Source organism: Tupaia chinensis, unplaced genomic scaffold (assembly GCF_000334495.1).
Source record: "Tupaia chinensis unplaced genomic scaffold, TupChi_1.0 Scaffold000088_1, whole genome shotgun sequence".
Taxonomy (NCBI): Eukaryota; Metazoa; Chordata; class Mammalia; order Scandentia; family Tupaiidae; genus Tupaia; species Tupaia belangeri.
The window spans coordinates 1,355,188-1,369,732 of NW_006159550.1; positions in this window are offsets into that span (position 1 = coordinate 1,355,188).

Here is a 14,545-nt window from a genome sequence, read left to right on the forward strand (position 1 = left end):
TGGCAGACTGTGTGGTCTCAGAGAGGATAGGTGGTCAATCAGTGTTTTTAGGAGTTAAGTACCAATTTAATTTTTCCAAAGTGAGTATAAAAAATTCTTAGAGGTATAATTATTGTGGCTCAGGTTACATAAAAAATTTTTTGTTTCTTTTTTTGTTGTTGTTAATTGCCAAAGGCATGTGTACTCACCAAAGGGAGAAAGAAAGAAGGAAACAGAGAGATGTAAAGAGAGAGAGAGAAAACATCTCCCAATGGGGTGTAGTCATCGCAATTCTTTTTTTTTTTTTAATAATTATTTTATTTAACTTTTAGGTAATTTAATTATTTATCTACTTATTTTAATGTGACCAGAGAGGAATAGATTGAGAGAAAGAGAGAGGGAAAGTGTGAAAGCAAGCTGCCACATCCAGGACTTGAACTGCCATTGGCCATGTGGGAGTCCAGAGCCCTTAACCACCATGCCATGTGCCAGCCCTGTGAGTTGCAATTCTTTTGTAGCTTTTTTCTTTCCAGTCAGAATTTTGGGCACACACTCACATTTGCCTCATGTGCCTTTTAAGCCAAGAGGGCCATTGTTCAAACTACAGTCAGTATGTGGGATCTGGTTCCCAATAAAGAGTGGTAACCACTGTAATAGGAAGCCAGTCTATCATGCCAGATTTAATAGGACTGGGCAAAGCAAGGTGTGGCAAGGAGTTAAGATTGTAATAGTAATTTGGAGGTTCCAAACGATCAAGGCTTCTTCTGTATCCCTTTGATGGGGCAAAATCATTCACTACTGAGCAGAATCCCAGGAATTCAAGAGAAGTCAGTCTAGGACTGCACACTCCTAACACAAATTTTGAAGTAGAATGGGTGCCCTCTTTGAAACTGCCGAGGTGTTAAACCGCATTGCTTCAGCAATTCCCATTACAAGAGAGGTATATTATTTCCTTTACTCCGTGGCACAGACGACCCCAGAAACCCAGCCCCTCCTCGTGTAGCTCTGGGGGAGATGACTATTTCAAGTCAAGTTGAAAAATACCATTCTGGATGGTCAACGAATTGTAGGGCCATTGATGTTCTGGACTTTGTGAGACACAGTAGTGGTGACATATTCACTCAATACTTGTCAGGTACAGAGTTAACTAATTCATATACTTGATCTCATTTTAGCCTTCCCGACATCACCCTTGGATAGATGTCATGATCCACATTTTACAAATGAATAGATAAACTGAAGACGGAAGTTAATTAAGGTAACTGAATTGGTGGGATGACACTTGATCTTTCTAGTAAAGGTTGGTTGTCAGAGAAGATCTTGAGAAATCTGGGGACCAGCAGTTAGAGTACTGGCTATGTCGCTGGACTCCCATGCAGTCTACCGCGGTTCGTGTCCCAGACCCGGTGGCTTAAACTCACGCCAGGTGCACGTGCGTGCATGCCCAAGATCCCGAGAGGAGAATGGAGGAGAAAGGATTGCAGCATGGCCACTCCCCTGGGGGGTGATTTCTCGCTTTCTATCTTTCTGTCTCTGTCTGTCTGTCTAGCGCATGCGCCCTATAGCAAAAACCTCTAAAAAAAAATCTGTATGTGGCTGTCATCTAATTTATATACAAAACTAAGTCAATCATCATTACCACATTTGAATTACGTTCAACATTTTTGTGAAAGTTGAGCAAATTTTTGCAACAGACATAATTTTTCTTTATTATAGACAAGAATCAACTTGAGAAGAATTAAGGGCCTAAATGACAAAAGTAAAATCCTGGTATTCTTAGAAAATCCTTTTAGCGAATACCTTTAAAACTTAGGGTAGGTTTTGTTGTTGTTGTTGTTGAGATGTTTGCTACAAAGCATGTATACTCACTGGAGAAACAGAGAGAGAGAGGTAGAGAGATAGAGAGCGAGAAATCACCCCTAGGAGAAAAGGCTATACTGCAATTCCTTCTCCTTCATGTCCTCTTGGGATCTTGAGTATGCATGTGGATGGGCCCGGTGTGATTTTCAAGTCTCCGGGTCCAGGACTTGAACCACAGTTTTAGCCTTTCCGACATCACCCTTGGAGAAAAGGCTATACTGCAATTCCTTCTCCTTCATGTCCTCTTGGGATCTTGAGTATGCATGTGGATGGGCCCGGTGTGATTTTCAAGTCTCCGGGTCCAGGACTTGAACCACAGTCAACCACTGGGAAACCAATAAGGTGACTGCTATATTATCTGCTGGTTCCAGAGTAGGTTCTTCTTAAACAGTCACAAAAGCAATAATTATTTTTAAAAACTGGTATGTTTAACTACCTATGAACTTGAAAACTTCTATTTGTGAAATAATATGATAAATTTGAAAAACTTATTTGTAACACATCAGCAAAGAACATATCAGAATATATAGATGATCCCTTATAAATTAATAAAGGAAAAAAAAACTCAGTAGGAAAACAGAAACAATATCAATGCTGACATTTCACCTATGAGAAATAAATGTAGTCCACGAATATGTATGACATGGTGCTTACCTTCACAAATTTTTTAAAGAGGTTTTTGCTATGGGTGCATATGGTCACAGAGACAGAGAATGAGAAATCACTCCACCAGCGGGAATGGCTACACTGCGATCCCTTCTCCATTCTCCTCTTGGGATTTTGGGCATGCATATGCCTGGTCCTGGCATGAGTTTCAAGCCAATGGTCTGGGACTAGAATTGTGGTTGGCCATGTGGGAGTCCAGCGATGTAACCATTACACCATATATGCCGTGTGGGTTAGGATGTGGAGTACTGTGCATTTGGGTACACTGCTGATAGAACAGTAAACTACTACAATCACTTTGGAATATAGTTTAGTACTATTTAATGAAATAGAGAATATGGGTTCCTTTGATTCAGCAATTTTATTCCTAGGTGTATGTATGAGAGATATCCAAATAGTTCATGAAAAAAAGCATAGTATGAAAAAAACTACGCATGGTTTTGGAAACATTTTTGCACTAAAATAAACTTGTACTTTAATTCCATTTTTTTTTCTATAAAAAGAAGTCTCTTTCAAAGTCTTCAACTGAAAGTTTTGGGTATTGGAAGCATGTCTGCACTTTGCGTGGTTCTATGGCAACTAAGGTAAGAGTAGTGACACAGAGTCTGCACAGCGAGGATACAGGTCCGATACATGCCAGTGTTAACATGGCAGTGTGCAAAGTGAGGACTGTATGTTTGAGGTGTGTGCACACTTACATGAAAAATAAACTTATGTTTGTATGTTCAAGATCAAGGGCAAGAATAGTAATTGCAAGATTGCCTATACTATTCAAAACTTGGAAAAAAAAAGAACCTCAATTCCTGTCAAAAGCAGAAAGGATAAAAAAATGTACTTAGACATGGACTCTTACACAGCATTGAGGAAGACGGACCTACAGCTCACAACAATGTAGATTAATCTTATAAGCATAATTTGAATAAAAAAGACATAGAAAGTAATCATGTAATATAAATCAGTTTACATGAAAAAACTAAAAGCTAAACATTTGTTTAGGGATTCATACGTAAGTCGCAAAGTAATAAAAATTTTAAAATGATATTCACAAGTGTTAGTAGTGATTGCTCTCTTTTGAAGGGAAGAATTGTGTTTGGGAATGCACAAGTACTGGGATTTCTGTTTTTCTGGATTGTTCTGTGGCTTGGCCTGTGTTAGTTACACACTAGACAATAATGTGTGAATTAGGGTACATTTTGTATTTAACAATAACAAAAGACACAGACTCTTAGAATTTAAGGCCTTTAAGTGCACCTGAGGTCAATCTTCACATTCTAACATTAAATTAACAACAACAAAAATGGAAACAGTTGAACTTAGTATTTCTCAAACTTGTAAGTTTACCCCTTAAGAACCGTAAAAATAGGTTCCTGGTTCCACTCTGGAGATTTCCATTCAATAGTTTTGTGGGGGTGGGGTGCTGTGATCTACTTTTCTGACAATCCCCTCTGTGGTTTGGAGGCATCCAGCCCCAGGACTGACACTGCAGAATGAACAGCTCCGCCAGTGATTGGGCACTGCCTGACAGGAAGCTCACAGCCTTTGGGCCTTTAAGTAAAGCCTGACGACTGTGCTCATAAATTTGTAAGAGCAAATTAAATTAATGCAGCTGTTTTAATTTTTTCTGGGAGAGAGTATAGCTTTTATTGTAATTTCAGGAAAATTATCTAATATCAGACTTGTTACTGATTTCTTACAGCATAAAATAATACCTTGAGCTTAAACGCATACTATTTTCTAAAAAAAAAAATGCAGTTTGTTTATTTTCTACTGACTATGTTTTTCAAGCAAAGTACCTACACAGAGTATCGTAAATTTTTTTTTTTTTTTTTACCATGGGGTGTGTACTCTTGTTGAAGAGAGACAGAGAAAGACAGAGAGAGGGAAAGTGAGAAATCATCTCTGGAGGTTAGCCACGCCACGATTCTTTCTCCTCCATTCTCCTCTTGGGACTTTGGACACACACACACACACACACACACACACACACACACACAGAGTGTGTTTTTCGAGCCACCGTGTCTAGAACTTGAAAAGTCAGCCACTGAAATCCAGCACCTTAACCACACAGCACCTGCTAGCCCGTAAATGTTGTCTTATTAAGTTACGTAAGTAGTAACTTATGAAGGGAGTCATTCCCATTGACATTGGATGATAAGTCTAGTTGCAGTGGCACAGGCAGTGGGCACCATTGTGCGACGCCGAAGTCACATGGGAAAGATTCCAGCTTCAAATCCTGGGTTGACCTGAATACACCAGTTGTGCCTGACCATAAATGCTTGCTGACTGGAAGGCTGACAGGAGGAGTGTGGCATGGTAAGACCATGTCTAGGGTATCTCCCTCTTTCTCTCTCTCAATAAATAAAAATGAATATTCTGAAGTTAGGTAGTAGCCAAGGTTGCCCGTGTAATCAGTATTATATTGGAGATTCTAGCTTGTACAATGACACAAGAAAGGATCTTAAGGACATTACACTTGGGAAAGAGAGTATAAAATGGTCATTGTTTACACATAATATCATTGTCTACGTAGAGAACACGAATGCACCTATGGCCAACTACTTAGAAATAATAGGTGAGTCAAGTAAAGTGACTAGATAGATGATCAAGACAAAGTCGGTTTCATTTCGGAGTAGTCCTTGGATTCCATGTGATAAAAGTGTAATATTGGGTTTTCAGAAAAGTCGTAATGCATTTTGCATAGAAAAAGTATGTCATGATTTTTCTGACAACCCAATATTTGGCAGATGTAGGGAGAAATATGGTAGAACTGAAAGCTATTTTATGGGTTTGGTTTACCATTTAACCAATCACTATAAAAGCCGACATTTTAAAATCAGTTGCCTGTTAAGATTCAAACACGTTAGTATTTGTCAACAGCAGTAGACAATGGGGATACTTTGATATTAAACTTTACCAAAAAAAAAAAACCAGCAAAGCAAATATTGATCATTTTCATACTATGAAATAAAACTACATGCAAATTGCTCATTTATTATCAGTAATAGGCATTGTGGAAACACAGCTAACATAAATTATTATTCTGCTTATGACTAATAATTTCTTATAAGGGATTTGGTGAAACATATCAAGATGGTAGGATGAGGAGTCTCTGTCAAATACCAATTATTTTGTTGTCATTGTGCAGATTCTGGGCTCTCGAGGTGATACCTTTCTGGGTGTCCAGTATAAATTTGCACTAGTTTGCATTAATCTAGATGAGACTAGCAGGTTACTTTTGTTTTTCATTACAATTGCTTGGTACACATGAATTTAGTAGAAAGCCTGTTTCATTCTCTTACTTTGGAACAATGAATTTGTAGATTTTTAAGAAAAGCTTCTGAGCTTCATTTCTTCCTGAAAAATGTCAGCATCTGTTCCTTATTATAAGGAATATGGCTGGTCTATCTATTTTTGTGGGATTTCAACCTTCTCTCTGACTCTGTGTTACTCGTCTTCCCTTTTTTGTAGGATAAAGTGAACTTCCACGTTGTCAGTAGCTCTGATACTATGTGAAACCCTCCTCCCAACCTCGTAAGTTCACAGTGGCCCCGCAGTTCCACAGCGTCTATAATAATTCACGAGTGACAGCATCTCACTGCTCCACAGTGCAACAGTACCATGCTCACTACCGGATGGTTGCAAATCCTCTCTGTATTTCTGATTTTTAAGATGCTTAGTTCTTTTCAAATGGCTTTGATTAATGTTACCTGGATCTTTAAAAATATAATAGAGAAAAAATAGATTTAACAGCAATAAAAAAGTAAACTGCCTAGGAAGAACATAGAATTGTGCAAAATCTGTGTGAAGAAATTTTTAAATCACTGGGAGACATAATTCTGTACCAGTTCTCCCTCAATCTATACCTTTATTATGGGGCCGTACAACTAGCTAAACTGATGTTAAAGTTTTCAGGTAAAATAAATGAAAGATTAGGCCATAAGAGTCTGAAGAGAAAGAATAATAGGAGGATATAAAGTATATGAATAAGTCTACCGTACTTCAAATATCATGACTTGAGACCATAAATGAACAAATACACCAATAGGATTGCATAAAGAGCCCAGAAACTGAACAAAGGCATTGGGATTTTGTATATGAAAAAGTTGTCACAGTTAGATTTTTAAATGAATGATGTTGGGACATTTGAATAGTTGTCTGGGAAAAATATTACATGGGATTCTTACCTCCCTCTTTATATTAAAATAAATATAAAATAGATCTGAGATTAAGTGTAAATAAGGAGACCGTAAAACTCCTTAAAAAATATTTTCGACTATTCTTGGTAAGGCAAAGGCTGTTTTAAGCATAACACAAAAATTAGAAAAAGAAAATTCTACTGAATTTGATTACAAAACAATAAAATATTTCGGTTATAATTTCTTGCACTGCTATTGAAAAACATAATTATAAGCCTTAAGGATTAAAGATCAGTTTATCTGAGTAAAGCGTTTATATTCATGTTAAAACCAAAACGTAGTTGGATAAAGAGCATACTTTATTCTCTCCAGTAAGAGGAGTGAATGAACAACACTACTCTTACAGTTGCTATAATGGTTAAAGGCTTTTTTAAAATATAATTTTTTATAGGGCATGTGTGCATGCCAGAGAGAGACTGAGAGAGAGGGCAAATGTGAACGCACCTTCAGAGGGATATCACACCACACTCCCTTATTCTCCAGTCTCCTCTTGGAATTTTGGGCATACATGCACACATGCCCAGTATGTTTTTCAGGCTGCTGTGTCCAAGATTCCAGTCTGCACAATTGGCCATATGGGATTCAGCCACTTTAACCGCCATGTCACTGGCTGGCCCCAATTGTTTAAATTTTAAGTTTTTTGTTTGTTTATTTTGACAGAGTGCTTAGAAAAAAATAGGTGTTTGAATGCTAGCTAGTGTTGTAAACCCAAGCCTTGTAAGATCATATCATGTTGTTACATTGAAGAGAAATATCATCCTTGGGTTTTGTTGGAGAGATGCTGCAGAAAATCTTGGAAATTTTCTGAAAGAAAATGAAGAAGAGAGATGGAGATTTAACTCTGGTACTTCCAGGCTGATGAGCACTTGTTCAGTCACTGACAAATATTTATGCCATAGCTATTTTGCGTAAATGTTGTTGAGCACAGGGATGACAGCCGTGGGTCCTGCCTTTGTGGATCCTAAGGATTCTCAGAAAGTGGATTTCTCTTTAAATCAAGGACAAATATGTTACTTCGTATTTAAAATAGTTGACATCATGTAAATCGACTTGGTCTGGTTAAGATTGGGTTGATCAGGACCAGCAGTTGGCATAATGGCTATGTCGCTGGACTCCCATGTGGTCGACTGCGGTTCAAGTCCTGGACCCAGTGGCTTAAACTCATGCCAGGCACATGTGCATGTGTGCCCAAGATCCCGAGAGGAGAATGGAGAAGAGGCTGGGGCATGGCCATCCCCCCCCAGGGAGTGATTTTTTGCTTTCTGTCTCTCTGTCTTTCTGGCTAATGCATGTGCCCTCTCAAAAAAAAAAAAAAAAAAAAGATTGGGTTGATCTTCCCAAGATAAGACTTGGATCAGCAGATTATGTCATTATTTATTTTTTAAAAGAATTAGCAAGTAGCCATCCAATTCATGCTATTATTTAAATACTTTATCATAAACTTTTTTTTCTAGTTTGGACTCAATAATAGTTTTATGAGTTGCTAACATTGGTTTTAATTTAGTGTTTATTGTGGTAACAATAATGTATTTAAATAAAAACTAGAGTGGTGCATTTAATCTTGACTTTTATATGATTGATGTGCTGATCTATTTTCTGGTAGTATTAGTAAATGAGGAGAAGAAAATTATAAATCTCATCCATTCTGGAGTTCTAGGCTCTTTCCGCATCACGTGTGAGTTGGCTGTTATTTGACTAAAGTGTTTATTAGCGTTAGTTAGGTGAGGTACCCCTAAGTAAACATCAATGTATACACCCTAGTGTTTTCCGTTACTTACGCTTTTATTAATGTGTTGGTTCTCATAGTCATTCAACAAGCTTTGCAAGGGCCATATATAATTCCTCTTCTTGTCCTATGATCCGTGTTTGCCTTTTCAGCAGTTTTTGCTTTTTGGAGACATAAAGGACCCTAATTAGGGGTTCAAAGGTGAGTCATGTAATAGGGAAGCATTCTCAAAGCGGAATGCAAGCCTGGTATGTCTCCTTCTGGTTTCTATACAAATAAATCAATGCTAGATCATAAAATTCAACCTGTAATAACAATCACTAATATTTAATAAATTGCCTACTGGTTTGAAAATCTGTTTAAATATTTTGTATCACCCACAAAAGCAGTTGTAATAAACTGCTCGGTTATAAAAATCATGTAACACATAATTATTGGCATTATTATGTTCATTTGTTCTCTCATTTTCTCTTTTTGGAAACAAAATTCTTGGTTTGAAAAACAACTTTACGGTGGCATTTCCTATTTTGAATTATGATGTGAATTTTAAGTAAAAAATAAACTCAGGCAGTGATAAAAATGAAATTGTACCTTTTTAAAAATAAAAGATACAAAAACTATAATTTTAAATGAGTCATTGCTTATTAATATAATAATAATTTTCATAGGGAATTTACTGCAATGTGTATAGAAAAGCCACTATGGAAACTCATAAAAATACTGTGGCTTCTCAAAGTTTTAGATTAATTTTTTTGTAAGAGAAGTAGCTTGGAAACTATAAACATGTGTCTGGATTGAGCATGGGGAATTTTGGAGTTTAAAAGGAGCTGAACTGAAGTCTTGGCTTATTTCTACTGGCAGGGCTTTGGTTTCTGATGTCTTAAGAAATATCAAGTTCATGCGCCTTGAATACTGTTAGGAATGAATATTCCAGCAGCTGCTTAGACTCCTGCCATGTGCCTCTCCATGTAATGGGTATTATGTTTTTAAAAATCCTAAAGTGGATAGAGACTCTATTCTGGGTGCCAAGCTAGGATCTACGATTTTGTCAGCCAAGCCAAATATCAGAAATAGGTAAGAAAAATAGTCTCTGACTTTCAGCGAAGCTTTGGCCTGTTAGTTGATGATTTATTCAATGGGAAATCTGTTGCATAACAGATGTTTTGCCCTTCTGATTGTCACTGACCTCAGGAAGTCATGAACCGCTGACAAGCAGCTGCCTAAGAGTGCCCCTGTTCAGTGGCTCCTCATCTGAGAATAATAGATAAATTAATTTGCTCACACTTCTTTATATACATTGGATGAGAAGGTTCAGATAAGTAGATCACAAGCAGCTAAGTGCCTGCGATGAAGTGGGAAATTGACATGAAGGCCAAATCTAAGTGTGCCTTACAATATCTATGTAAAACCCATCCACCAGGGACCAAACAGAAAGGTCACCAATGGGACTAGGCACCTCTCAGGTGCAGGGGAAAGTGTGAAAAACACCTAGCACCTCTTAAAAAGTCTTGAAATGAATTTCAGCTGTTAAACCCTCTGAGCCCATGTTATGCAATTTTTTCTCCCTGTAGAGTTGCAACCACCATGGATCTTAATAATGTAGAAGGAGGCTAAGCCACACAGGATGAGTGATTTACAAAAGACTTGGGAGAAAGTCTAATGAGCACTTCAATTAGATTTGATAATTTACACTATCCCCACAAGTTGTCTTTGGGCTTTTTCTGGGGTGGCGTGAATTACTTTGGTAAGGAGCTACGTCCCTGACTTTGGACAGGAGCAGGTACTGCCTTTCCACACATAGGCTTTCCTGTTGCCGAGAGGAGTCTCCTGTGTCAGGTGAAGACGTGAGCAGTAAATATCTGCAGACAATGCAATGCGGGCAGAAGAAATATCCCTGAACAAAGACATTAAAATGGCGTGTTGTTATACCTTGTGCAGTGAACTTGTCAGCTGGTGTTTCCCAACAGCTGCCTGCCCCTGCACCCCCAGTACATCCTTCAGTTGACTAGTCAAATGAGTGATTTATTCCTCTGGCTAGTGATCAGCTCAAGAATTGCCAGGCTTTAGCCAACCAGGGCTGATGAAATGTAAGGAGTTCATGAGAGCTCAAAAGATCTGAGAAGAGGGACCAGCAGTTAGCAAAATGCCTATGTCACTGGACTCCCATGTAGTTGACCACGGTTCGAGTCCTGGACCCAGTGGCTTAAACTCACGCCGGGTGCATGTGCATGCATGCCCGAGAAGAGAATGGAAGAAAAGGGATTGCAGTGTGGTCATCCCCCTTGGCGAGAGATTTCTCACTTTCTGTCTCTCTGTCTCTCTCTGTCTTTCTGGCGAGCACATGTGCCCTATAGCAAAAAAATCTCTCTCAAAAAAAAAAAAAAAAAGATCTGAGAAGAAAAAGAAAATAACAGGGACACATGTGTATGCGTCTATATTATAGCAACAAACACAACTCCTAAGCTGGGGAGAGGAGAGGAAACACCTCCAGAACTATTTGTCTACCAGTCTCCACTCTCACCTTCCCACACCAGATGCATAAAAATATGTGTTTTTTTTCTCTTATTTTTTAAAAAATTATTTTATTTAGCTTTATTTATTTGTTATTTTCATTTGACCAGAGAGAGACAGAGGGGGAGAGAAGGAGGGAGGGAGAGAGAGAGAAAGAGGGAAAAAGTGAGAAAGCAAGCCATCAGGTCCAAGACTTGAACCATGGTTGACCATGTGGGAGTCCAGCGCCCTTGACCACCACACCACCTGCGGCCATGTGTTCTTAACTGTTACTGGTAAACAAGCCTGCGAATAAAGTTGACTTTGTTGAGATGGGGAGACCAAGGAGATTCAATACTTACATCTGCCTGATGACATTCAAGAGCTTCTACATCAATCCACCCTGAAGTTCCTTACCCTCTGGTCTTTCTGTAATATGAGTTAATATGTCTTCTTACTATGAGGCCAGTTTGAGTTGAGTTTCTGTACTTACAATAGATATCCTGATTAAGCTAACATTTATTACTCTGCTTTATATTGTAGTATTTTGGGGGTTCTGCATGCTAGTCAGTCACCTCCCCCACACACCTCATCTGTGTCTGTCCTTTTCTGACCCCTGAAGGTTGACCACTTTGGGCAGTACCACCTGGATTCCAGTGAGGGGCGCCAGCAGGACAGCAGAGGGCAGGTGGGAGTTAGAGCTCCTGCCAGCTTGGGAGCTGCCTTTCTGTTGACAGCTGTGCCCCTCCATGACTATGGCTCCTACCAGGTGACCCTCCTTCTTGACTCCATAGGCACTCTTGTTCTTGCCCCTTCAGCATGGGAGGTGGCGACAGCTATTCTCTGTTGCCTGTCTCTGGCTGCTACTTTAAGTTTCTCCTTTAAGTTTGTCCATTTCTCTGGAAGTGGCCCTTTCATTAAATAATCTCTTTATTTGAACCATCTGTTGGGAATTCTTTCCTCCAGGGCTTTGACTGCTGCTATCTTTCTTCTGCCTCACTTTCTGGCGTTCATTTGTCTGTAGCTATAAAATTCTTCAAACCTGAATGGTAAGAAAAGGTATTCAGGGTGGAGATGTGAAGGCTTTTTCCTTTTGCTTACTGATTGAGTTTGACTGAGCAAGGGATCAGCAAGTTTTTTTTTTTTTTTTTTCTCAACCTGCAAATATTCTAGACTTTGCGAGCCACATAGCTTCTGTTGCAATGATCAACTCTGCCATTTTTAAACAAAAGTGTGTGAATATGTTCCAATAAAACTTTATTTATAAATACAAGTGATGAGTCAGATTTGGTAGCTGGGCCATAGTTTGCTAACCTCTGAGATCTCTCATTTGATTTATGACTATAAAGAATAAGAAACAAGATTTAGTCTCTGAGACAGTTTCAGAAGAGAATGCTTTGTGAGGTTTATCTTTTTGGTGACTCTTGCATGTGATAAAGTCATTTGGGAGAGATCAGTTGAATATTAAACATAGTGGAGAAGGATAATTTCTTTCCTTTTTAAAAAAGAATTATTTTATTTAAGTTTATTTGTTATTATTATTTTTAATTTGACCAGAGAGAGACAGAGACAGAGAGAAAGTGAGAAAGTAAGCTGCGAGGTCCAGGACTTGAACCATGGTCAGCCATGTGGGAGTCTAGCACCTTTAACCACCATGCCACCTGCCAGCCCCAGAGATTTTTGGTAGACTGTATGTGCTCCTCAGAGAGACAGAGAGACAGAAACTGAGAAACCAGCCCCTTGAGGGATGGCCATGGTGCAATCCCTTCTCTTGGGATTTTAGGCACACATGCACATACTCCAGGCATGAGTCTTAAGCTGCTGATTCCAAGACTCAAACCGTGGTCAACCATGTGGGAGTACAGCAACGTAACCTTTCTGCTATCTGCTGGTCCTCCCAATCTTATCTTTCTGTACCAGCAGATCACAGCATAAGTGTAGTGCTTGCCAGAACGGAAGATGTCACTCATCACCAGCTCTTCTGAACTTTCTGGAGCTGAGAGAGATTCCCAGGTCCAGGGAAAGGAATGAGGTTGAAGAGACTGCTTTCTATTGCTTACGATTTTATGTCAAGCAGGGACAGCAAATAAGGTGTTCTCCTGGAGTGCCTCCTGAGACTAGAGGAAAGTTGAGCTAAGTGAGCAGCACAGAGACCTACCAAAGTGCCATGTCTTCTCAAGAGCATTCTTGAATTTTTCAAGGTCTAAAGTCCCCCTACATTTATGGTTTTTACTTTTTTTTTATGGAGCTTTTCCTATAGATATCTTGGGGCTTTTCTTACATTTTGGTGTGTAGTAAGTTGGCAGTGTACGTCACTGCCCTTTGCTGCTTCACCTAGAGAATACTACGTGCCTCTCCCCAGTGAATCTGTCCACCTAGCCATTCGTTCCTGGTGAAGGTCGCAGGGTCTTGAGGACAGGCATAGACTTAACACGTCTTCCTATGTGCTGTGAGACCTTCCTTCCCTATACACAGTGGGTGCACACTACTTAATTAATTAATTTCTCATTTGATCATTGCTTCCATAAGAGAGAGAGAGAGACAGAGAGGGAGAGAGAAAGAGAGAGAGAGAGAGAGAGAGAAATACCCCCTAACAGGGTCTTCACACCATAATCCATCCCGTCACAGCCATACTGAAATCACAGCACACACCTGCACTCAGCATGCCCAGGGTGGTCCCAGGATGTGAACCTAGGACTGTCTCAAAGTGGGTCCATTTGTGTTTCCACTATGCCACTGACTGGTCCCAAATTTCTAAGTACTTTCTAGACAGACCTTTTAATATTTCTAGGACCTGGGACAAGAACATGAATGGAAACCCATGTTCCACACATCTAAATATTTGAAAGTTACACCTTAAGTCGTATTACTGGCCTGGCATTGCTCCCATTCCTTGGGAACAAATGTTGACTCTTTGGAAGTCACCTTTGTGATCTGGGAGCAATGCTCTCTCCTGGGCCAGCCCTGCTCTCCCCAATCTAAGAGGTTGTATGGGCCTCCTGGGGCAGAGCAAGGTGGGGGCTTGCCCCATGCTCAGGATTTCTGGGCTGTGTTGGGCAAACTTGAGATGACCAGTGACTCAGTTTCCTCGGGAGACAGGCTGGCTGGGTGTATTTTCCTTATGCCTTGTTATCTGAGTTGGGATTTCTAGGGCCTCCCAGAGCCACACCCTCCTTGGAAGGGAAAAGAACAGACCTCAGGGAACTGCTCTGCTGCCTAGGACAGCCAATTTAAACCAAAGCAGGCACCCCTTCCTCTCCGCTGTCCCAGAGCAGGTGTGGTGATCTGTTCCCATCCTCTCCTTCCCCTGCGCTACTCACTAAGCCCAAGAATTCTCAGCCTTGCTTCTTCTGGCCTGGGGCTTCTGTTCAGTTCCCACTGGCCTCTCCCATGATCCTGGTGCAGTCAATCAGTTGCCAAACTCTCTAAAATCTTTGGCATAGACAGGAAAATCAAGCATCTTCTGTTGTGGAGTCTGTGAGCTCTGCGGCGCACTGCACAAGGACCCTCTTGATCTGGTGTGAGGGCAGCATTAGAACACAGAAGCTGCACCTGGAAGATACTACATGCCCCTCCCCAGTGAGTCTGTCCACCTAGCCATTCGTTCCTGCTGCAGCTTTCTGCTGTG